The sequence below is a fragment of the Gracilinanus agilis genome, chromosome 6, assembly GCF_016433145.1.
Source record: "Gracilinanus agilis isolate LMUSP501 chromosome 6, AgileGrace, whole genome shotgun sequence".
NCBI classification, from domain to species: Eukaryota; Metazoa; Chordata; class Mammalia; order Didelphimorphia; family Didelphidae; genus Gracilinanus; species Gracilinanus agilis.
Window position 1 is genome coordinate 59,836,060 of NC_058135.1, and position 25,296 is coordinate 59,861,355.

Sequence of the window (25,296 nt, forward strand, 5' to 3'; positions counted from 1 at the left end):
AGGGGGAGAGGGAGAGAGAGGGGAGGGGAGAGGTAGGAGAAGAGAGAGGTAGAGGGAGGAGAGAGAGGTAGAGAAAGGGGGAAGGAGGGGGAGAGAGGGAAAGAGTGCATATATATACACACAAACACACACATGTGTATGTGCATACACCCCCCCCCAATATATACATATATATTTTTCAGTTAGGGATTTAAAAGGCTCTTTGAGGTAGGTGGCATGGAATCTGCTAATTAGGTTTAGGAATTTTTAAAAGTACAACGGAACAATGATATCCCAAGCGCCCTATAATTTTTTGTAGCTCAGACCACCCCATTTCAGTAGCAGTGGCTCTTTAAAAAACATTTTAAGCCTTCATCCCCCTTCAGTCCAACTACTGTTGCTAATTCCATGAAATGCAACAAAATCATGACGGCCTCAAAGATTTATAGTCATTTATTGTCATTGTTTATGGTAAAATAAACATCAACAAAGAGTTCATGTGAGACATAAAGCACCTTCAGCAATGACCTCAGAAGGGACATAAAGGGATTTGTGCCACATATGATAGAAAGGCTGGCAAAGAGGTTACACAGGGATGCTCTAACCCACATATTGATTTTGCATGGGATGTCGATAGTCTATTTTCCACGTAGTGGACAACTCATGATTTTAATTACTCGAAAATTAATAAAAAATCCTTAAGAAGTTCAGCAAAATGTACATGTAGGATAAACCTTCTCACCACTACCTTTAGCCAAGAGATGCCCCTTATCTAAAAGAATGCTGTAGCTACTAAGAAATCCACCTCAAATTGTTCTGAAGCTATCAATCTCTTTTACAAAAGAATTTGGGCAGTTATATGGCCCAGTAGATGGATGGTGTAGACATCTTCCAGAGTTCAAATCTGACCTTCAAAACTTATTGGTTGGGGGCAGCTGGGTAGCTCAGTGGAGTGAGAGCCAGGCCTAGAGACAGGAGGTCCTAGGTTCAAAGCCGGCCTCAGACACTTCCCAGCTGTGTGACCCTGGGCAAGTCACTTGACCCCCATTGCCCACCCTTACCAATCTTCCACCTATGAGACAATAGGCCTAAGTACAAGGGTTTAAAAAACAAACAAACAAACAAACAAAACTTATTGGTTGGGGGCAGCTGGGTAGCTCAGTGGATTGAGAATCAGGCCTAGAGTCAGGAGGTCCTAGGTTCAAATCTGGCCTCAGACACTTCCCAGCTGTGTGACCCTGGGCAAGTCACTTGACCCCCATTGCCTACCCTTACCACTCTTCTGCCTTGGAGCCAATACAGTATTGACTCCAGAAGGAAGGTAAGGGTTTTAGAAAAAAAAAAAAAAAAAAAAAAAAAAAAAAAAAAACTTATTGGTTGTGTGTCTCTGGGCAAGTCACTTAATCCTGTTGCCTCAGTTTCCTCACTTGTAAAAGCTGGAGGAGGAAATGGAAAAACTTTTCCAGTATCTGCCTAGAAAACCACCCAATGGGGTCAGAAGAGTCAGGTATGACTAAACAACAATAACAGATTCTGGGAGGTGCCAAGCTGATGGGAGACAGGAGTGTCATATCCATTGTATTGAGGACCATTGTAGCTAGATAATGAAGTGCATATGGGAAGTCCAGTAACAAAGACTGGAAAAATAGGAAGGAGCCATGTTGTAAAGAGCTTTAAGTGCTGAACAAAGGACTTTATATTTGATCCTATAAGTAACCGGGCACCACTGGAGATTACTGAATTGGAGGCAGGGGTGACAGTGTTCTCTCCTGGCTCAGTTCCTGGGATTTATTTAAAGGAGAAATCAACTTAAAATGGCTCAGTGTTTGCCAGCAACACCACAGATACAAAGAGGATTCCAGGGCTTACCTGACTATGGTCAGAATAAACTTTCTACTATTGAAAATCTAATGAACTGTGAATTCTACACCATTTTTTTTTCTTCCCAAAAGAAGAAAGTTTAAACCAATTAGGTTTTATTTGAGTTGTTATGTGCTCATTTATTAGATAGAAAGACAATCATGTCATTCTCACATCTAAGAATGAAGACCTTCCTAAAGGATCCAGGTCCTGACATGACGAAAGGGCTTTCTTTTAGGTAAGAGCCTTATCCCCTGTCTTACTTCTGCTCCCCAATAGCCATCCATCCCCGCCAAGTCTTTACCGTCTTGCTGTTTATCTACCATACTTAATCCCATCTCTAAGCTTTTGATGCTCTGCTTTCTTTCCCTTAATTCATCATAGCTATTTCTCTTGGCTACCATGAATTCCAATCCAGCCTCAGACATTTACTAGTTGGGTGATCCTGGGCAAGTCACATAATTCAGTTTGCCTCAGTTTCCTCCTCTGTAAAATGAACTAGAGAAGAAAATAGTAAACGACTTCCAGCGTCTTTGCCAAGAAAAGCCCAAATGCTATGAAAGAAATAACAAATCAACCTCTTCAAGTCCCACTTCCACATATCCCACCACCATATCCATATAAGCCTTGGGGGGAGGACAACCTAATGTCCTGTATCTGTACCTCTGCTTATAATGCATACCAGACTTATAAGAGCATTATATGACTTGGCTTTCTTCCTGGTTGGAATTTAAACTTAAAGTTTTAACTTAAAAATGCATTAAATATAGATGGCTCACTGTAGTCCTGGACTCAAATCTGGCCTCAGATACTTGACCCTGGGCAAGTCACTTAACCCTCATTAAACCTTTCTTCCTTAGAACCAATACACAATATTGATTCTAAGGCAGAAGGTCAGGGTTAAAAAAAAATGCATCAAATGACACTCAGTGCATGGCACTGATTTCTCCATTAATAGGATCTCCCTTATTTATCTCATCTTATTCTTACTCCCCAGTAGGAATCACCTACTATTATTTGGTGCTATTCTATACTTTAAAAACAACAACAACAACAACAAAACTTACCTCCTGTCTTAGATTCAAAATTGATTCTAAGACAGAAGGGGGGATTAAGTGGCTTGTCCAGGGTCATACAGTTAGGAAGTGTCTTGAGGTCAAATTTGAACCCAGACCTTTCATTTTTAGGCCTAGCTCTCTATCTACATTTATTAACCTGACTCAACTTGAGTAACCTGTATATTTTATATTGGAAATCTACTGCATTTGATAATCTTGTTACCAGCCAGCAATAGTATTCATAGTGGGACAACAATAAGGGATCTTGGAGGACAATAAAAAGGGAAACTATTGCTGAAATTACATTCCTTGGAAATCACTATGCAATGTGTGATGGGCTTTAGGAGCTGTTAAAAAAAAAACAAACAAAAAAAAGGTCCTGTCCATCTTGACAAAGTCCAGAATCCAAATTAAACAGAATGTATTCTAGAAGTGGCTGTTGATCTCTCCCTCCCAATCAGTGTTTGAGCCCCAATCATCCCATCCCCCCCCCAGTGACTATCCCTGGTGATCACTCTTCTGACTTCTGTAATAAATGACATTTCAGATGGGGGAAAAAAAAGAAGAGAAATGGCTGTTGGTCTAGAGCAGTATTGGCGAGCCTTTTAGAGATCATGTGCCCAAGCTGCACCCTTGAGCCACCTGTGAGTCCCCCACCTTACCCCAAAGAGTGCAAGGAAGAAGTGCTTGCATTGGGCTGCTGGACAGAGGGGCAGGGCATGCAAAAAAATATCCTCAGTGCTGGGAAGAGGGGGAACAGAGCAGCCCCCTCTGGCACAACACGGCACAGCACATGTGCCATGTTTTCACCAACACAGGTGTGCAGGCAAGTCTTCTGGATTGTATAGATGAGGAGGGCAGAGTTCTGATTTTAACCAACATCTGAGTTATCCTATGGGATCTTGAGCAACATTTAAGCAGCTGAATAATAGCATAACATTACAAGTTTGGGATTTGCAATCTGTCAAGATGTTACTATTCTTGTAGGAATTGGTTAGGGAGGAGAGGGAAATCTGTCAATACGATTAATTTAATATGAAGAAAATTTTGTCCCCACGTTCCCTCTTTGTCACATATCCATGTCCATCTATGGTTAAAATAAAAATATTCAGGGAACCAAATATTCAGGGAAAAGGGAAAGGAAGCAGAATTTCCACCGTGAGTCAGCTTTTTCTGGCAATATTTTACCTTGACAATATGGGAGCCTGCAGTTGGTGGAGATTAGTATTACAGTCAAAGTCAATATATACAATCAGATAAGCAATCTAAAACTGCTAAGCCACACAATAGACCTCCTTTGGCTAAGACTTTCTTCTTTTTACAAAGTAAACCCTTTCTTTTCATTTTCTTCTGAGGCAGCTTTTGCATGAAGATTCTTTCATTTCCCCCAGAAAATGTGCACTCTAAGAACACATCAATACCTACAAAAAAGCCACAGTAAAATAAAGTAACTCCAGACAGAGGCCTTAACTGTGACTGAAATCATCTGGAATTTAAAACAATTCATCTACCCTCCATTCTCCCAAAGGCATACAAAGACAGAGAACATACTAGATGTGTTGTTGTTTTCCTGGCGATTTACTTAATCTTTCAAAGAACATAAAATCAAAGAGAAATTAGTCAAGTTTTTAATAATTTGTTTCCTTCAAATGGACAACTGGGATAATTAAATCTCCCAAATAGAACTTTGGCCTCTGACTATGGCTCTTTCCCCCAATACAAAACATTCTGTAATGCCCAATAAAGACATAAACAATGGGGGTTTTGCCTTAATTTTTTTTTATTTTCAAAATTGATTAGATTAGCAAAAACAATGATTAATTCTCATAGTTTTAATGACATGTTTTTGAGATGCTAAGATTTTAAGAGATAGGAGTTTTCTAAACTGCAAATAGAACCATAAATTATCTACATATTAAGGAAAAGCATATTTGATATCTGGAATGTTTTTTTTAAAACCTTATCTTCTTTTTATAATCAATACTAAAGCAGAAAAGCAGTAAGTTTTGGGCAACTGGACTAACAGATTCCAGGCCCTTCTACACCCTATGTATGCTTTGTAAGAACACTACTGACATCCTCTGATAATAACTTCTTTAGTGAAAATTAAATCTTTTCAGAAGGGGGGGCTGCTGGGGAGCTCAGTGGATTGAGTCAGACCTAGAGACAGGAGGTCCCAGGTTCAAATCTAGCCTCAGACACTTCCCAGCCGTGTGACCCTGGGCAAGTCACTTGACCCCCACTGCCTACCCTTACCACTCTTCTGCCTTGGAGCCAATACACAGTATTGATTCCAAGACGGTAAGGGCTATAAAATTTAATATTTAATTAATATTTTAATTTTTAATTCAATATTTAATTAATTTTTGATAATTTAATATTTAAAAAATTCAAAGAATTTCTTTTCAGAAGGGTCTTGTCATATTTATAGTTGTAAACTAACTTTATGAAAAGCTTTTCTTCAGGAAAATAAGTTCTCTCTCTGCTTAACTAAATTAGCCTGAAATACCAAAGTACTTGGGATTCTTGCTGACATTGTAGACTTTTCAAACTTGTCAGATGAGTTAGCTACCAAGATGTAAGGAATGCGTGTCTCCTGAGGTGTATGACTTTTCATTTTTATACCAATACAGCAAGTTCCAATAATTCAGACCAAAAAAAAAGTGACTTGCCCAGGGTCACACAGCTGGGAAGTGGCTGAGGCCGGATTTGAACCCAGGACCTCCTAGGGTTCAAATCTCTAGGCCTGACTCTCAATTCACTGAGCTACCCAGCTGCCCCCTCATGTATTATATTTAATCTATTTAATCTGTCTTTGCAAAGAGTCTCTAACCTACTTCTCCAAAGAGAAAGTACAAATTCGTGCAAGTGACTTACTCAAATTCAAGTTTGGGAAGCAGGGGGTATGAACAGAAAACCAGGTCTCTCTAAGAGATGCAAGTATTAATAACATAGAAATAGGTCTTGATCAATGACACATGTAAAACTCAGTGGAATTGCTCATTGGCTATGGGAGGGGGCTGGGAGAAGGGGAGGGAAAGAACATGAATCATGTAACCACGGAAAAATAGTCTAAATATAATTAAAATGAAATTTCAGATTTAAAAAAAAAAAAAGAAAGAAAGAAAACCAGGTCTCAGCTGGTCACAAGCACAGACATGGTTCAGTACAGGCAAAATAAGGCAACAGGCAGAAACTGGTCACGACTGACCGGTCAGTTTTGGGTGCTAAGACCAGTGTGCCATGTTATCCTGAGTACCTTTGCTGAGGCATGCAACCAGGAAGCTGCTGATCTAAAGACTCATCATGAGTCTGGTGACTCATTTCTTAGGGCTGTCAGACCCAAAACCTACACTGAATAGAATGGATTAGAACTGGTTTTTTTACTCTTGGGTCACTTATCTGCTTTCTAGCTTTGGATGTGTACAGAATTACCTGAGGTTGAACAATTCCGGGTTACTCTGACTGGGCTGGAGAGTCAAGAAAGCACCAGCCTTGGGAGAAAAGAACATGTTGGTTCAGGTCCCATCCTTGGCACATACCAGCGAGGTGTGCAGGGAGACATTCTTTGACTGTCGGTGCCTAAGGCAACTTAGTAAGTTAATGATGAGCTTCTGGTGATGGGAATAAATATTTATATAGCACCTACTCTACACCAAGAACTGTGCTAGGGGCTTTAAAAAATACTATTTGATTGCCACAACAACCTTGTCAGGTAGGTGCTATTATCATCTCCAATTTACAAAGGATGAAACTGAAGCCAATAAACGTTAAATGGCACATAATGAGGTCTCCCATTGGGACATTGCTCACATGGATGAATCTCAGATTTGAGAAAAAAACAAAAACAAAAAGCACCACCACATAAACAAAATCAACTCACTCTAAAAGAACAAAACCAAAAGCCTATCTTTCATCACTCTCTAATAATGTCAGGAAACCAAATAGATTAGTCACAAGCTATAGACTGGAAGAACTGGATGTAGGAAAGACAAGTAAGTAAGTACCCAGTGCCTAAGCCAGCCAGTCCCTTGGTAAGGACTAAACCCCTTTAAGATGTTTTCCCTTCAGCCTCTGACCTGGCAGAGGAAGTAACTACTATTAGCTAGTGGTAAGATTAGACAGGAAGGGATGAATGGTGCTTCCTGTCTAAACAGTCTCTCTGTCTCTGTCTCTGTCTGTCTCTCTGTCTCTCTCTGTCTCTCTCTCTCTCTGTCTCTCTCTCTTAGAATCTGGAACAGCAGTCACCATTTAGATCTAAGATAAAGGTAGGACACACTAGTTCATAAATTAAACTAAGGATTTATTAAATAAATTGGTTTGGGAAAGGGGTTGGAGAATGGGTTAGGAAACTATGAAACTAGTCTAGTACTGCCTTCTAGATCTAAGTTCAGGGTGTTGATAAACTCCTTGCTATGATCTTCAGCTGTCCCAAGGGACCAGCCCTGGGACACAAATAATCTCTTGATGGTAAATATAAAGCAATCTCTTGTTAGGGATTAATTAGTAAATCAGTTTGATGCTCCTATTTGGTCAGCAATGATCTTTAAAACCTGCCTAGCCTAGGAAAATAAAATCCCATGTTCCACCCCCCTCAACCACCCAAAGGGTAGAAGTGAAGGTGAGAAGAGAAGTAGGGAAAGCACCCAGCCCTGGGTCTCCAGGGCTTTATATACCCTGGATCCAACTGCCAATTGGTACTTGCCCTATGGCTCATGCCATGGTCAACATTCCAACCAGGGCAACTGACAGGTTGCCCCAATAGAGTATGGCAGTCTACACCTGTAATCAATGTTCCTAAGGTGCAGCAGTGCTAACATCAATGCTGTAGCCCCACCTGAATCCAGAATTAAGGAGCAGAGATGTATAAAAGAAGGCTGAAGGTTCTCATTTATTGGATTTCCTTCTCATGTTGACACCATGCATTTCCATTATACAATACCTTGATATGTGCATGGTGTTACATTTTTAAGTACTATTGAGTTAACAAATTGTCTTAAAGTCAGAAATCTTAGAGCTTCCAATTCCAAAAAATAAGCCCACCCCAACCCCCAAAATATAAATGGTCTCAAAAGGTTCTCATTTGTTCAAGTTTCTTCTCTTCTACTAGATGATAAATTTACATTAACCCCATGCATTTCCATCATATAATACCTTGATATGTGCATGATGTTATGACATTTATAAATACTAATGAGTCAACAAACTATTTCTTCAAACCAGAAATCTCAGAAAGTAGCAACTACAAGCACATGGTACTAATAGAGAAAAGGTTCGATCTGTGATTTTACTGGTATAGGGAGCCTCCAGATGATGAAACTCCCTCTGCCAATCAATGCATGCCAACTTTATTAGAAATTAATATTAGAGGCCTACCTCAGGCACTGAAAAAAATGATATGCCCAGGATCATACAGCCAAAATATGCCAAAGACTATACTTGAAACCAGTTCTTCCTGGCTTTGAGAACAGACTATGTCATTTTTCCTTTATTGCATGTTATCCTTAAATCCATTAAAACTATTTTAGAGTATATTCTTTTAACTCTGCTCCCTTTCCCTCTCCACCAACAAAGAGCCATGACTATCAATCTGAAAAGCCGTTACTATTGACATAAAATAACATTTTATTTTGATTTTCTCTGCATGAAAAGGCATTATAGATATTTAATGTAGTTTACTGAACAATATAACTGCTATTATCTCTTGTAATTAATAGGCTAATTTTGTCTATGCACCACCTACACCTGTCTTTTCTTCATGGCTGCTTAATGCCCATGTCATTTAAGACTGTAGTAACTTCATGATTAATGGGAAAGTTAACAAAGAGAAAAGCTGCCAACAATTAACAAAAACCATCTTCAAAGTTTTTGTTAGTGAACTATAAGAGTAAGCATCTAGCGTCTCACTCAAGGCTTACTCTGAGTATTCTCCCAGTCCATATTCTGGCAAGTGGAACTGAATTTGGGTGGCACCTTACAGAGCAGGAAAAGGATTCTGGGAAAGCCTAGTGAGAGGATGTACCCTCACTCATTTCAGAAAGATGCATCCCCATCAAGTTTGGCCATGACAAATCCTCCCCAAGACCATCTGCTAACTTATAAAGCAGTTGTCATCTCCACTGATGGAGGGAGGACCAAATTTTAGGTCTCTGAAGTATTGATTATTGGATAACTATTTAGGAAAATAACCTAGAATTCCAAAAGAGAAATTCTCATAAGACCAAATATTTTATATCTCTGAATGTTTGGGATATGAGATTTCCTCTAGAAAAACAGACTATTCGATCAGTTATAGTTGGAAGGGGCTATGTGTAAGGCCATTTGGTCCAACCACATAAGAAAACTGAGGTTAAGCAAGAGGGGGTCACCCCAGAGAGTAATAAACACCCTGCCCCAAAGCCGTACTGGTATTAAGTGAAAGAAGTAGGCTTTGAACTTGCCCTCCCACTCCAAATCCTGTTCTCCTTCCATTATGCCATTTTTTCCATTGAATCAGGGCTACCAATTGTGTAAATTCTTTTCCTATAGTTCATAGTTTCGCAGTTATCTCTTTCCCTATTAACAACATGAGAAGAATGACAAGGAATAGTTGCTTTCTTCTTTTATATAATTCACATAACATATTACATATAACATAGATATTACATGTATTGCCTATTACACGTATTATGCATGTTTTGTTATATTATGTATAATGTGTGTGTATTACATATACATCTATATATGAATAAATAAATCCAGAGATTCTGGGGCCCCTTAATCTCGTTGTGCTCTAAAGCAAGTCCACCATGCATTAGTAGAGGGAGTTTCTTCAGCAGGGGAGTTCCTGCTTAAGTCCTAGGTTCAGTCTCTATCCTTCCAAAAGCATAATATGTCAGGGAAACTGTATTTTCTCGCCTCAACAACCCAGGATTAGGGTTCTCTTGAGAAACAGCACGTAAAACGAGCTGCTTAATCTATTACTTTGAATTTTCTCAACCAATAAATTGTATTTGTTTGGACCCTTTTCTCACTTTGGGCACACAAGATTGTCTTTAAAGCTTGGAGCAAGGAGTTTTAATTGGCAGCCCTGTGATATTTAATTTGCTAAGAGATGTTCAGATTTCAAGGATCTGTGGTCTTTCTGATAGTTATGGGTATTCCTTCCACTCTGCAGACAGAATTTCATTTTTATCTCCGCAAGCCCATCTTTGGAAGTTGGGGTAGTTGAGAAACTCCCCATCACGTGCCACTTAGCTGGAATGGTCCTCTTGATGACAGTCTATGGCCAGGCCTATATTCAACATATTTCAAGCCTGTTAGCACTTGCCATAATTTTCTCTTCATTGTTAGAGCCTTCAAGAACTCAAGATTAGCTCTTTGGGCATGATGAGTTCTCTGGAGCAAAATAACTATGCTTGAATGTGAACACATGCATGACTTCCTGTCTCATTCCTGCATTATGTTTAAAACAAGGGGGATCTAGTAACAGATGCATTTTATGAATCTTGTTGCAGCTTTGAATATTTTTAAATTTAAAATTTTTTTAATTAAAATCTAAATTTTTCAGAGAACATACAATGAGTATAGCAATAGGCATATGCCAAGTAAACACATGATATTTCCATGCAAACTTCATTTCTTATCTATTTGATTTCTGACCAAGTATCATTGACTAAAGGAGAGCTATCTTGACATTAATCATCAGATGGAAATATTTTTTATGAGACAGTAACAAAGAACACCAAATCCTAAGTAATTCTGCCATCAGTTTTAATCTTATCCTGACTTTTCCTAGAACACATTTTAGAAATATCCGGAGAACCTGAGATTAATTTAATAGATAAAAGTAGTGGCTTATGGTATATTCATTACACATATCGACATGAGTAAACTACAAAGTGAGATTTAAATATTACTCATCATTATTAGTTGAGAATTAATTTTTAAAAACTTACTAATTTGGAACACAGAAGAAAAACAACTGCTTGACCACATTTACTCTAAATGATCACCCCAGTGCAAATATCAATAATATGGAAATAGGTCTTGATCAATGACACATGTAAAACCCAGTGGAATTGCTCCTCGGTTATGGGAGAGGGGTAGGAGGGGAGGAAAAGAACATGAACCACGGAATCATGGAAAAATATTCTAAATTAATTTTTAAAATGTGCTGATTATCTTAACCCATAAAAATACCAGAAATTGATGCTAATAAAAAAATTAAATTACACTGACATTGACTCAGATTCCACTTAACATAAAAATGATGGTTGCTCAACTAGCCACATTCAGAGGAAGAACTGTGGGAGGAGAAACACAGAAGCAAAACAAGTGTTTGAACACATGGGCTGATGGGGATATTATTGGGGATGTAGATGCTGAACTCTAGTCAATAATATGGAATTAGGTCTTGATCAATGATACATGTAAAACCCAGTGGAATTGTGCAACGGCTAAGGGGGGTTAAGGGGGCTTTGGGGGAGAAGGAAAGAAACATGGAACTAGGGGAAAATATCCAAAATAAAAATTTTTTTAAATAAAATAAAACATGCTGCTTTTAACAGAAAAAAAAAATGATGGTTTCTGAACATTAGGCCAAATACATTAGGAGTGTCTATGACCCAATAATTTGTGTGCAGCCTATCAGAGTTTTTAAGTCCTAGGTCAGACTGACAGTGTAATTGACTGTAATTCTTATTAAATAGAGGAAGATTCAAACATGGGACAACACAGCAAGATTAATGGGCTTTCTAGATGCAAAGTAGACATGCAAAGTATGGCCACTCATTTTTTATGTCTAAAAATAGAACTTTTCATAAATGTGCATATGTTAGATCTAGGATTGCAGATCATGAGATCAAAAGGGACTTACTTCAGAGACCTCATTTTTATAGATAGGGAAATTAAGTGAACTTGATCTAGGTCACACAAATCATAAAACAGGTTTCCCTGGGTAGCATTTGAATCAAGCTCCTCTTGACCCTCAGTCAGTGGTTTCTTTTTTTCTATTGTGCAACAACCTACAAATGGAAAAGATATTTAAGAATGCTACAATCCAAAATTGTCCCACTGATTAATTGATCTTTAAACAATTTTGCTGTCATTCAGTCTGTGATACCATTTGGGTTTTTCTTGGCAAAGATAATAAGAGTGCTTTGCCATTTTCTTCACTGGCTTACATTACAAGAGGAGGAAACCGAGGGAAACATGGTTAAGGGACTAGTTCAGAGTCACAAAGCTACTACGTATCTAAGGCCAGATTTGAACTCAGGAAGCTGAGTCTTCCTGACTCCAGGTCTGGTGCTCTATCCAGTGTGCCACCTTTTTATTTTTTATTTTTCCCTCTTTGAATTTGTAGAAAATTTTTCCATGGTTACATGATTCATGTTCTTACTTTCCCCTCCCATCCCCTACCCACCCCCCCCCCCCCAGCCTTCTTCTCTTCACAGCTACCTAAGAGGTATTATTATGGCCATTTTGTAGCTGAAGAAACTGAAGCAAAAGGAGGTTATGTGATGTTGCCTAGGATTACACAACTAGTAAAATATTTGAGGTCTGCCTTGAACTCAGGTCTTCCTGAATCCAAGACCAACACTTTGATATTCATTGAGCCACTTGGATGCTTGGAGAGAAGATTCACTGGTGGGTGGAACTGGAGGTAGTAAAAGTAATGGAAAGTGATTACAATGTTTAAAAAAAAAGAGGCAGCAACTTCGAGAAATATCTAGCCACATCTATCAGGTTAGTACTTTTTAAAGTACCTAATTAGAACATGAATCATGTAAGCATGGAAAATAAAAACAACAAATAAAATTAAATAAATAATAGATAATAAGTGAATGAATGGGATAAAAGTACTTAATTAAAATGGTAGTCAAAAATTGACCTTAACTGATTTTTGGGGGTGGGATGGGGTGGAATGGATTTAGGATTAGAGAACTAAGTAGACAATAGAGTTGGATCAAGAAAAACATCCTAGCCCCTAAAACAGTGTTATTTTTTTTTAAACCCTTAACTTCTGTGTATTGACTTATAGGTGGAAGATTGGTAAGGGTAGGCAATGGGGGGTCAAGTGACTTGCCCAGGGCCACACAGCTGGGAAGTGTCTGAGGCCGGATTTGAACCTAGGACCTCCTGTCTCTAGGTCTGGCTCTCAATCCACTGAGCCACCCAGCTGCCCCAACAGTGTTATTTTATATTCGTATTTATAGTTTATATTTATATATTATATATTATTTTATATTTATATATTCATAATGTAATATTCGGTGTTATTTGATTGAGTTACTCCCCATTCTGGGATAAGACTGAATAACAAAACTTGACTCAACCACATACAAGTGCAACATAGAACCTGATAAAGAAAAAGTCAACACCTAAATTGGAAATTCTAAGACTGCCTTTCTGATAGAAACACTGTATTCTCCTGGTCCATGCAAATGCTGCAGAATGCTGCTGGTTTTGCTGTGTACTGAAAAAAGCTCCGTAAACGAAATATATGGCCTAGGAAGGTTTTGCTCCTGACAATTAGCCCTGTGTTGAAGAAGTCTGAGATGGATAATATGGGTTCATATTGGAAGAAACTAAGGAGCTTAAAAAAAAAAAAAAAGAAGAAGAAAATGGTCATATGAGTCTTGAGAACAAATCCCCAGTTCCTACCTCCTCCGTTTAAAATCCATAATCCAAGTGGGTAGATAGATGGAACCTCTTGGGAGTCTCAATAGGAATCTATGAGATACATTCTGGTGAAAAGTTTTAGCCAAATGTTGACAAAAGGTCTGACCAAGAACTGTATCACAGAAATCTGGAGTAAGCTAGTAAGCCCTGGGAATTATTATACAGCAAACAAGGAAGTTGATAAAAGTTTACCCTTACCTATTAATACACATGAATTCTCCAGCTAACAAGCCAGTCTTCATTTTGCTTAATTTAATTGAACAAAAAAAAAATCTTGCCTTAAAAAAAAAAAAACTAAAGGATGAAGCAGATCACCCTAATGCAAATATTAATAACATGGAAATAGGTCTTGATCAATGACACATGTAACACCCAGTGGAATTGTTCATTGGCTAATGAGAATTAAATATTCTAATTAACTTAGAATATTTTCCATGGTTACATGATTCATGTTCTTTCCAAGGAAAAAATATTCTTAATTAAATGGAATTTTTCAAATAAAAAAATGCATTAAGCTACATATTTCATCCATGTTCTTCTTTTGAAACCTGATCATTACTTCAGATTTACCTTAAGTTGCCACTGCACTGTGAATTTTTTGTATGTTTTTTCCAAAAGGAACCCCCTTCTCATTTCTTACTGCACAGTTTAAAAAAAAAAAAAAGGATTCTACTAAAATCTTTTACCATTTCTACCATCTTCTTCCTCTACCATGAGGAAGTTTTCCTCCTCCTAGACCAATGAAATGACAATTCCAGTCTTGTTCCCTATCCCAGCCCGAGCACCTTACACAGTGGGTATTGAATAAAATTTTTGCAGACTGGGGTGTTGAACTGAATAAGTTCTTTATGACGGTGGAAACCACACTAATGAACATGTGAACACTCCCAGGTTGTCAACAGATTCTAAATCAAGTGCTTTTTTTCTTCTGACAGAAGGCTTGTGAAGCCTAGAACTGCAGAGGTCCTCCAGATTCCCTTCTCTATGATTCTAGGACAATGAACTCCTTCCAAGGCAATGACAATCCCTCAAGGCATGTCCACAGGAGACACCGTCTGGGCATTCCGCCTTGTGGGACAGCCAGTTCAGTACTGTAGACAAGGAAGCTACCATGTGCTGTAGAGTTTCCAGATTACCACCAAGGGATCAATTTAATTAATTCTACAGGTGTTCATTTTCTCTTCTGGGGCTTGTTTTGTGTTCTCTCCTGGCTATCTATTAGACTTGATTGCTCTTGTCCCCAGGGAACTTGTTGTACATTAAAGCCCAAAGAGATTTTTATTATAAAGCCCACACATTAAAGATAAATAAAGGACAATATTTTATTCTCTTGTCTCTTTCCTCATAAGAAGTCAGAATTGTCCCATACTAACTGGAGACAGGCAGAAGGGTTTGTGGTACCTGCAAAGGTATTATCAGTCACTTATCGCAGCTGAAGAGACCCACAACACCTGTGAGTGTAGCCTGAACCAGATTAAAATATAATGGGGCAGGGACAACTGGGTAGCTCAGTGGATTGAGAGCCAGATCTAGAGACTGGAGGTCCTGGGTTCAAATCTGGCCTCAGACACTTCCTAGCTGTGTGACCCTGGGCAAGTCACTTGACCCCCATTGCCTACCCTTACCACTCTTCTGCCTTGGAGCCAAGATGGAAGGTAAGGGTTAAAAAAAAATACCATGGGGCAATTTTTAGCAAAATAAGTAAAAGTACAATAAAGAAATAATATTGCATTTTCAAATGAGTCAATATGTGGCCTGTGGGATTCTTCTGAATGGATTACTGGCCCTTGTTTCTATTTCGGTCTGACAACACTGTCTTAACCCCATGACTGCTCATTAATTTTCAGAAAGCTAATGTTTTCTAGTGGAATTGCTTGTTGGCTCTGGGAGGGGGAAGGGGGAAGTGGTCCTGCCACTGTTGTTGGTCATGGTCCTTTGTACTGGAAGAGGACCAGAATGGCGTGCTAGTTTGGATTAGTCAAGTCCAGCATGTACGATGAGAAAAGTGAATCAAACTCTCTTTGTCTATCAGCAACTTTTAACTTAATCAACTAAAAACTTAAAATAAAATTTAAATTTTTTAAAAGTGCTCTCAGACTTAAGTGACTGCAAAGGTACTAAGTAGGGGTACTTGATTTGTTTAGCTAAAAATAGACAAGGAGAGAGTTAATCCTATCATCATAATTTCACACCACTGACAATACAAGGTAGGAAGGTTGTAGTCCAGGTTGGGTCTTTTAAATCTTGCCTATCTAATGGCTCTTCTTTGAGCCACTGCCATTCTTTCTGCTTTGCTTGGAGATCCTTGGAGAGCATTCTTTGATACAGGCAGGATAGGTTGGATGGTCCTGTCTAAGGATGGTCTACCAAGTCTAAGAAACTTGCTGCTGTCAGGTTAATGGTCTTATTATTTGTGTGCTAGGCTTATTGTGAAAAATTATGAACATTTCCAGAGAAGACTTAATCTATCCATGAAATCTGCAATTCTGGCTAGAAACACTGGGAGCTGGGATGCAATCCATACAAAATCATATAGAGTTTTATTGAAAATTTTCTTCAGCACTCCCGGGACAGTCCCTTTCATAGGATTTTGAGCTGGAAGGAAGCTAAGAAGGTCATCTAATCCACATCCCTCCTTTCATTTTACAGATGAGAAAACTTAGGTGTATAGTAGATATGTGGCATGTCCAAGATCATGTGGCTATTATTTATAAAAAACACTCTCAACCAAAGAGAGGAAACTACAGTGAAAGAACTTTTATGACTACTGAATCACTGAAACCCTCTGCTTATTGTAACTCTTTTTGGATATCAAATGAGTGGTGTGCTAAAAACACTTAATGGGGGGCAGTGGATAGAGAGCCAAGCCTAGAGATCAAGAAGTGATTCTGGGCTTAAATCTGACCCCAGACATTTCCCTGATCTATGACCCTGAGCAAGTCACTTAACCCCAATTTCCTAACCCTTGCTGCTCTTTGGTCTTAAAACTGATACTATGTTAGAAGGTAGTAAAGTTTTTTTTTTAATTTATTTAAAAATTAAAAACATCTCTAATAGAGAAATGCAAATCAAAACAACTCTGAGGTATCACCTCACACCTAGCAGATTGGCTAAAATGAAAGAAGGGGAGAGTAATGAATGCTGGAGGGGATGTGGCAAAATTGGGATATTAATGCATTGCTGGTGGAGCTGTGAACTGATCCAGCCATTCTGGCTGGCAATTTGGAGCTATGCTCAAAGGGCTATAAAAGAATGCCTGCCCTTTGATCCAGCCATACCATTGCTGGGTTTGTACCCCAAAGAGATCATAGATAAACAGACTTGTATGAAAATATTTATAGCTGCACTTTTTGTGGTGGCAACAAACTGGAAAAGGAGGGGATGTCCTTCAATTGGGGAATGGCTGAACAAATTGTGGTATATGCTGGTGATGGAATACTATTGCGCTCAAAGGAATAATAAACTGGAGGAATTCCATGTGAACTGGAAAGACCTCCAGGAACTGATGCAGAGCAAAAGGAGCAGAACCAGAAGAACATTGTACACAGAGACTGATATACTATGGTAAAATCGAATGTAATGGACTTCTGTACCAGCAGAAAGAAATGACCCAGGACAATTCTGAGGGATTTATGGTAAAGATGCTACCCACATTCAGAGGAAGAACTGCAGGAGAAGAAACACATAAGAAAAACTGCTTGAACACATGGGTTGATGAGGACATGATTGGGGATGTAGACTCGAAACTACCACACCAATGCAACTAACAACAATTTGGAAATAGGTCTTGATCAATGACATATGTTAAAACCAGTGGAAATGTGCATCAGCCATGGGTAGGGGGAGTGTGGGGGGGTGAAGGGGAAAGTAGGAGCATGAATCATGTAACCATGTTAAAAACGAATATTAATAAATGTTTAAAAAAATATAGTACTTCCTCCCTCCCTATAGCATCACAATGTCCCCACCTCCTTTCTGAAATAACACAACCCAATCCAGGGCAATTCCTTAACTGCTTCTAACTCTCATTGACTTGGATGGAAGGTAACCAACAAAAAGAAGGGTTTCAGGACAAAGCCCTTTAGTTAAAGCCTTGACTCAAATCTTTCATTTTAGCCTCCCTTCTGGGAAGCTACTAATACTCCCAACTTCAAAGCAAACAAGAACTGAACTAATTTCTTCTAAAAATGTTAATTAACCCCTTTTAGGAGGGTCATGCTGTTTCAATGCATTTACATTTTAATTAACTTTGCACACATGAGTGGAAGGGTTGTCATTGGACACAAGTCCCAGCAGCCTAGAGCACCAGAGGCTTCAACAGCATTTTATTGTATTTATTTTATTTTATTATGACAACAGCTTAAAGACAAACAATTGAGTGCAGCGGGCAAGTTCTTTTCCTTGGTGGTATCACTCAGTGCTAACGCCAAATGGTTTTGATGCTTGTTAACATTATATTCTAGGACTCCACGATTCTAAGGACTTCCACCTCCTCTAAATGAGCTGCCTCACCCTGATCCAGACTACCCCATAAGGGTCCATCCCAGGGGATGCCCAGCTCCTGTTCTCCCCACATTGACTAGAGCTGGCCATGTGAGTCCCCTTTCTCTTGCTACATGACTGGTTCATTGTCTTTTCTGATGGTGTTCTTTAGAGTACTTCTGTTTAATTGTTCATTTATAACATGGGGTTAGCCTACTCTTGCCTACAGTCTGAAATTAATGTTAGAAGTATAAATGTGGGGGCAGCTGAGTGGCTCAGTGGATTGAGAGCCAGGCCTGGGTTCAAATCTGGCCTCAGATATTTCCTAGCTGGGTGACCCTGGGTAAGTCACTTAACCCACATTGCCTAGCCCTTACCATTCTTGTGCCTTGAAGCCAGTACACAGTATTGATTCTAAGATGGAAGGTAAGGGTTTTAAAAAAAGAATGTTGAATTTCATTTAAAAAAGTATAAATGTGAGGGGAGAGAAAGAATCGTGTAACCATGGGGAAATACTCTAAATTAAATGAATTTTTGAAAAAGAGAAGTCTATTTAACCATTTTAAGCGATCAGGCAGAATTCTTTGAAACACATTTAAGATGTCAGTTAAGAGAATGCTCTGAAATTCATATGGAAATTTTGAAATGACTGCAGCCTGTCAGGGTTAGGGCTATCTACCTAAAAATTCATTTCATGGATGACTTCCATCTATAAAATATCTCACCACAGGTATTTCTTCTTTCCTTTTTCTCAACAGAGCTCTGGCAGAACCAAATGAATGAAATTGGCAACGACTGTCAATTTGGAGCCAAGTCAAATAATTTACAACCCAGCTGAAAAATTCATAAAGTTCCTAAACAAATATAACTTCGGGGATGGTTTAGTATTTACTATAATTTTGTCTGTATGTTTAACACAAGAAGTTCTATTTCTACAGTAAAAGCTTAAATCGGAGTTAAACTAAATTCCATGATAGATCTCAGCAAAACTGAGAGTTAAACTATAATATTAAGAAAAAAATGGGGGTGGAGGGTAGGTAGGTAGTTCAGTGGATTCAGAGCCAGACAGGAGGTCTAGGGTTCAAATCAGACCTTGGATCCTTCTTCTTAGCTATGTGACCTTGGGGGATGGGGGTGGGGAAAGCCTCTTAAAACCCCTATAGGAGAGCTCTTAGGGCTCTTCTGCATTGGCACCATTACCCAGTATTGATTCCAAGATGCAAGGTAAGGGATTTTTAAAAAATAGGCCAACTAAATGTATTTTGCTTAAATGAAAGATATGTGCTTATAAATCCAATTAAACTGTTTGGATACACATATACCCAGTTATCACATTTCATCACATTCTAATCTCTCTGACCATACTATAATTAGGCAACCCTAAGCATTAAAAAAAATCTTCCAAAGAAAAGAAATTGCAGTCTGGAAAAAGAAAATGAAGAAAGAGTCCAAGGAAACTGTACTAGCAATTGCTTTCCTGGCAGATTATTGTAGGTGCTTTTCTTCAGTATATTATCTGCCCCTGGCAAAGAATTTTACCTAAGCATTGAAAATGGGTTACATTTTAATTTGTTAAATTAAATTTTAAATTGTCAAAAAATATACGTACAAACCCACAAAGAGATATATATGTATTATATGTAATTACATAGTTTATATAACATATATTATATGTAACACATATTATATGTAACACAAAACTGATATTATATAGAGCCCTTTAGGTAAATGTTTTTCCAATGTCTGACTTTTCAGCCCAGGTAGGTTTCAAGTTAAGAAGTTTGATAAGAGTTAAAAAAAAAAAAAAAAAAGTGATTCCTATGAGAAGCCAGGTTCACTGCTCAGCCATACCCACTTACCTTGCCTGTCTTACACCTTCTACCCTAGAACATATTCTGTGATCCCAGGACAGGATCATTGGACAGTCCAAGAAGACACATCTCTTAATCCCAGGCTGTCCCAGATGCCTGGAATGTTCTCCCTTTTCACTTACACTTCCTATTCCAAGACTCAAAGAAAATCTCAACTTCTAGAGGAAGCTTTCCTGGACCTCCCTTAATTATTCTAATGCCTTCCCTATTTACCCTGTCTGTATCTTGTTTGTCCATAACTGTTGGTATAATCTAACAATATTATATTATATTGTAGTCTTCCCACCTTAGACTAGAAGCTCCTTGCTTTTCCCTCTCTTTGTATCCCTAGAACTTAGCATGGTGCCTGGCATAACAGGTGCTTAGTTAAGCATTTACTGACTTCTAAAATGAAAGATAACATATATCATTATCAATTATAAACGTGACACATTCTTGGATACTTTCACAGACCTGTGGAACTGAGCAACATGAATGTTATGCCCACGGGGCAGATTGCTAGCCATTTGCTGTCTGGCTAAATGCATGAAATTAATTTTTATTAATAATGACTTTAGGTCTAGGGCATCTGGAGGGTACAAAGGGAACAACCAACTTCAAAGAAATACATAATTTGCATTTTTCATGTGGCATAACCCAGTCCCCCTGCCCCCTTTTATCAATGCTTCTAAATTAAAGTTATTAGCAGCTAGTTACAATGTTTCCCCAGATGAACATTTTACACAAGCTCTAAACTCTGCTGGCCATATAAATCTGCACATACCCATGTATGGAAGGTTTAATGGTAATCAAATTATATCTAAAAGGAATGGAGTGGGGCAGCTGGGTAGCTCAGTGGATTGAGAGTCAGGCCTAGAGACAGGAGGTCCTGGGTTCAAATCTGGCCTCAGACACTTCCCAGCTGTGTGACCCTGGGCAAGTCACTTGACCTCCATTGCCTACCCTTACCAATCTTCCACCTAGGAGCCAATACACAGAAGTTAAGGGCTTAAAAAAAACAAAAAATAAAGTAAAATAAATAAAAGGAATACCTCCTTTTCTTTTGGTTGTTTCAGGGAATCTTCCTGTGCTGGTCTATTTGGTATGGCACGTAAGGGCATGCATATATCATTAGAATTGTTTTGAAACATCTTTAATATTATCAAAATGTTCTCTGTAAATTAGAGGGAAAGGAGATGCAACCACTCCAAGGCTTTGCACTCAGAGATCAAAGAAAAGCATAGACAAAAATATTTATAGCAGCAAGGAACTGGAAACAAAGGGAGCACGTATCAACTGAGGAAGAAGGGCCAAATGAGTTATGGAATATGGATAGAATGGAATGCCATTGGGCCATAAGGAATGACAAAAGGGACAGTTGCAAAGAAACCTGGGAAGACTTTCGTGGACTGATGTATAGCCAAGTAAGGAAAACCAAGAGTATAATTGAGATAGCAATATTATAAATGCAAACGACTTGGAAAGACTTTAAGAACTCAGATCAATACAGTGACTGACTACAAGGAAATATAACCTCCACTTTACATACTTCTTAAAGATTCAATATGAAGAAGGTGACATTTTGGACATGGCCAATTTGGGAATGTTTTCCTTGGCTATGAGTATGTCAAAATTGTTACATGTGTTTGTCCCCCCCCCCCCATCTTTTTTTTAAACCCTTACCCCCTTCCCTCTTGGAGTCAATACTGTGTGTATTGGCTATAAGGCTTACCCCCTTCCCTCTTGGAGTCAATACTGTGTGTATTGGCTATAAGGCAGGAGAGGTAACATCTAAACAATAAAGGTTAAGTGACTTGCCCAGGGTCACACAGCTAGGAAGTATCTGAGGCCAGACTTGAAACTAGGACCTCCCATCTCTAGGCCTGGCTCTCAATCCACTGAGCCACCCAGCTGCTCCCTTTCCCTTCTTTTTGAATGAGGTCAGGGCTAGGAATTAGAGAAAATAAATGCCTTTTCATTAAAAAAAAAAAAAAGTAAATTTTAAAAGACAATGCATTTGGGTTCAATGGCTCCTTTTGCTCTGTGACTTCGGACAAATCATTTTCCTCACCTAAAATGAAAAGTTTGTATTAGATGGTCTTTAAATCCCTTACAACTTACATATTCATTTTTCAAATTCTTTACTTACCAGCTAAAAACATCTTTTCTACTCATGGAATGTCTTAAGTGAATAGATGCTTCTAGGATGATACACAGTATATGTTTTCCAAGAAACATATAATATATTGTATATCATAATATAACTTTCAAACAAAAAAAAAACACAAAAAGACATAATATAACTTGGTGTAGTGAAAAGAATCTAAAACTCTGTTCAAATCCCACCTCTAATCCTTCCTTGATGTGACTTTGAGTAAGTCACTGAACCTTTCTGAGCCTTGATTTCTTCATCTATTAAAAGAGGAATAATATATGTAGCACATTTTGTACTCCTGTGCTATGTAAATGTCAGGTGCTACATATCTTTGCATTTTCAATTTCTAGTTTAACCCAAAAGTTCTTGTCTCAAACTCTTTTATCCTTGGAGATCCTTCACAACTCCTAAAATTACGGGGGATGCCAAAGAGATTAAAAAAAAAAAACATCTGTACAGAAGATAAAGGCTTTTAAAAACTTTTAATGTTATTACTAAACTAGTTTGGACTCACAGGTTCCCTTAAAGAAGCTCAGAGGCCTGGCCAACACTTTGAGAAGCACTGTTCTATAACCTGTTACAGATAAAATGCTGCTATTTGAAAAAAAAGAAAACCTGTTTTTAGGGATGTAGAACCAAGTATATCTGCCATGACAGGCTGTTTTAGTGGTTCAAAGGAAAGCAGATAAGTGGGTTGAATAGAAATGGAAATAAGTATTGGGCAAATTTTTGTGGACTTATGAAAATTTTTTATTTCCATTTACAGAGAGAAGGGCTCACCTAAACCTATTCTGGCAAATGGAGAAATTCAAGTCATTTTCTGAATACTTCAAGGCCAAAGGAATACTTTAGTCTAAAATATCCAGATCACTGGGTTAAAAACAAGAGTTCCAGAATGATCTGAACTAACTCCCACAGTTCTCTGTGTTTTCATGTAAAATGATTTCACCTGCTGTTTTCCTTTGGTGAAGTATGTTTACATCTTCCTTCATCTCCACCTTCAAGTCTCCAACCAGTCTGGAAGAATCCTTCCTGGTTAGATTCTGTTTCTTTGAAGGAAGCATGTTTGATCTGGACTAACCCCAGTTATGCTCTTGGTACCTCCAGATGTGGAAGGAGTTAGGAGCCAAGGATTCTTCTTGCAACTCTGGCATAAATGGGCTTCACATTCCTTGTTGTTCAGTCGTTTTTCAGTTGTATCTGACTCTTCATGAGCTCATTTGGGGTTTTCTTGGTACAGATGCTGGAATAGTTTGCCAGTTTCTTCTCTGGCTCATTTTATAGATGAGAAAACTGAGGTCAACAGGGTTCAGTGACTTGCCCAGGGTTACACAACTAGTACATGTCTGTGGCCAGATTTAAACTCAGGAAGAAGGCTGAGGGCTGGCACTCTGTCCATTATGCAACCTAGCTGCCCTAAACATTTAGGAAGCATCTACTATGTGCGTGACACTGGGGATACAAACAATCTTTGGTTTTGTTAAAGTGAAATTAAAAACTCCTCATGACTTTAATTATTACAGTTTCCTTATCTAGGAATATCTTCTAGACTTGAGGAAATGAATTTAAGCTTCTGAAGGGCAGGAACTAGTTTCTATTTTTCTCTTTGCATTCTCAGAACACAGAAGGTCTTTAATAAATGTTTGAGGGGGCAGCTGGGTAGCTCAGTGGATTGAGAGTCAGGCCTAGAGACAGGAGGTCCTAGATTGAAATCCAGTCTCAAGACACTTCCCAGCTGTGTGACCCTGGGCAAGTCACTTGACCCCCCCATTGCCCACCCGTACCACTCTTCTACCAAGGAACCAATAGACAGAAGTTAAGGGTTTAAAAATAATAATAATAAATGTTTGATATGGGGCGGCTAGGTGGCTCAGTGGATTGTGAGCACACTTCCTAGTGACCCTGGACAGATCACAGATCACTTAACCCCCACTGCCTGGCCCTTACCGTTCTTCTGCCCTAGAACCAATAACCAGTATTGATTCTAAGATGGAAGATAAGGGTTAAAAAAAATAGATGTTTGATGAACATATAATTACTAAACTTGTTGCATCTGTGTGAAACTGCCTGATAACCCAATTGACACTCTAAACTTGTAATGAAATTTAACTATAAAAAAATAGTACTAGGCCAGTAATGGACAAACTATTCCCTGCAGGCCTGGAGTTTGCCCATCACTGCTTTAAGCAATTCCCTAATCACTACAACTGGATGTGGGGGCATAATGACTAGGGGATTGCTTAAGGCAGTGATGGGCAAACTATGGCCTGGATCTGGCCCACAGGGAATAGTTTGCCCCATCAATGTACTAGGAGGTACAGGTAGGTAGCTCAGTGGATAGAGCCCCAGGGCCAGAATCAAGGTTCTGTGTTCAAATTTAATCTCAGGCACTTCTTAGTTATGTGACTCTGGACAAACCATTTAACTTCAATTGTCTAGCCCTTACTGCTCCTCTGCCTTGGAACTCTTATTGATTCTAAGACAGAAAGTAACAGTTTTAAAAACTTTAAAATAAAAATAGTACTATCCCTAAGTTTTCACAAAATCATAGCTTTAGAGCAGAAAGGGACCTTAGAAGCCATCTAGTACAAATCACTAAACAGATGAGGAAACTCAAGTGTTAGATATGGGATTTGAACCCTAGTTTTTGGATTCCAGAGCCAGTACTGTCTCCATACCACTCAGAAGGTTTAAATCTATTCCAAGTTCTATGCCTAGCTTTTCCTTTTGCATTCAGCTGGGTAAAGGTGTAAAAGAATATAAACACTGACTTTCCTTTAAAGGATGTTTTTTTAATTTTTTTGTTGTTGTTTTCATGACGCTTAGGTTCCATCTTAGAGTCAATACTGTTTCAAGACAGAGGAGCACCTAGGCAATGGGGGTTAAGTGACTTACCCAGCTGGGAGGCCAGATTTGAACTAGGCCTGGCTCTCAATCCAATGGGCCACCCAGCTGCCCCCACAATGTTCCTTTTGATTAAAAAAATTTTTTTTAATATTTATGATTAAATGCAAGAATTTTTAAAAAATATTTAATTATTTATAATATAAAAATTTTAATTTTAATTAAAATTTTAAAATAAAAATGTCTTAAATTTAAAAATAAATAAAACAAGTTTTAAAATGCTAAACTAAAATTTTAAAAAAGAAGTTTTTTAAAATTTAAAAAGAAATGTTAAATGAGAAATTCTACACTCTTTTAGAAAATAAACATGCTCAGCCAAAAAGGCAATAAAACCACCGCTGTGAAT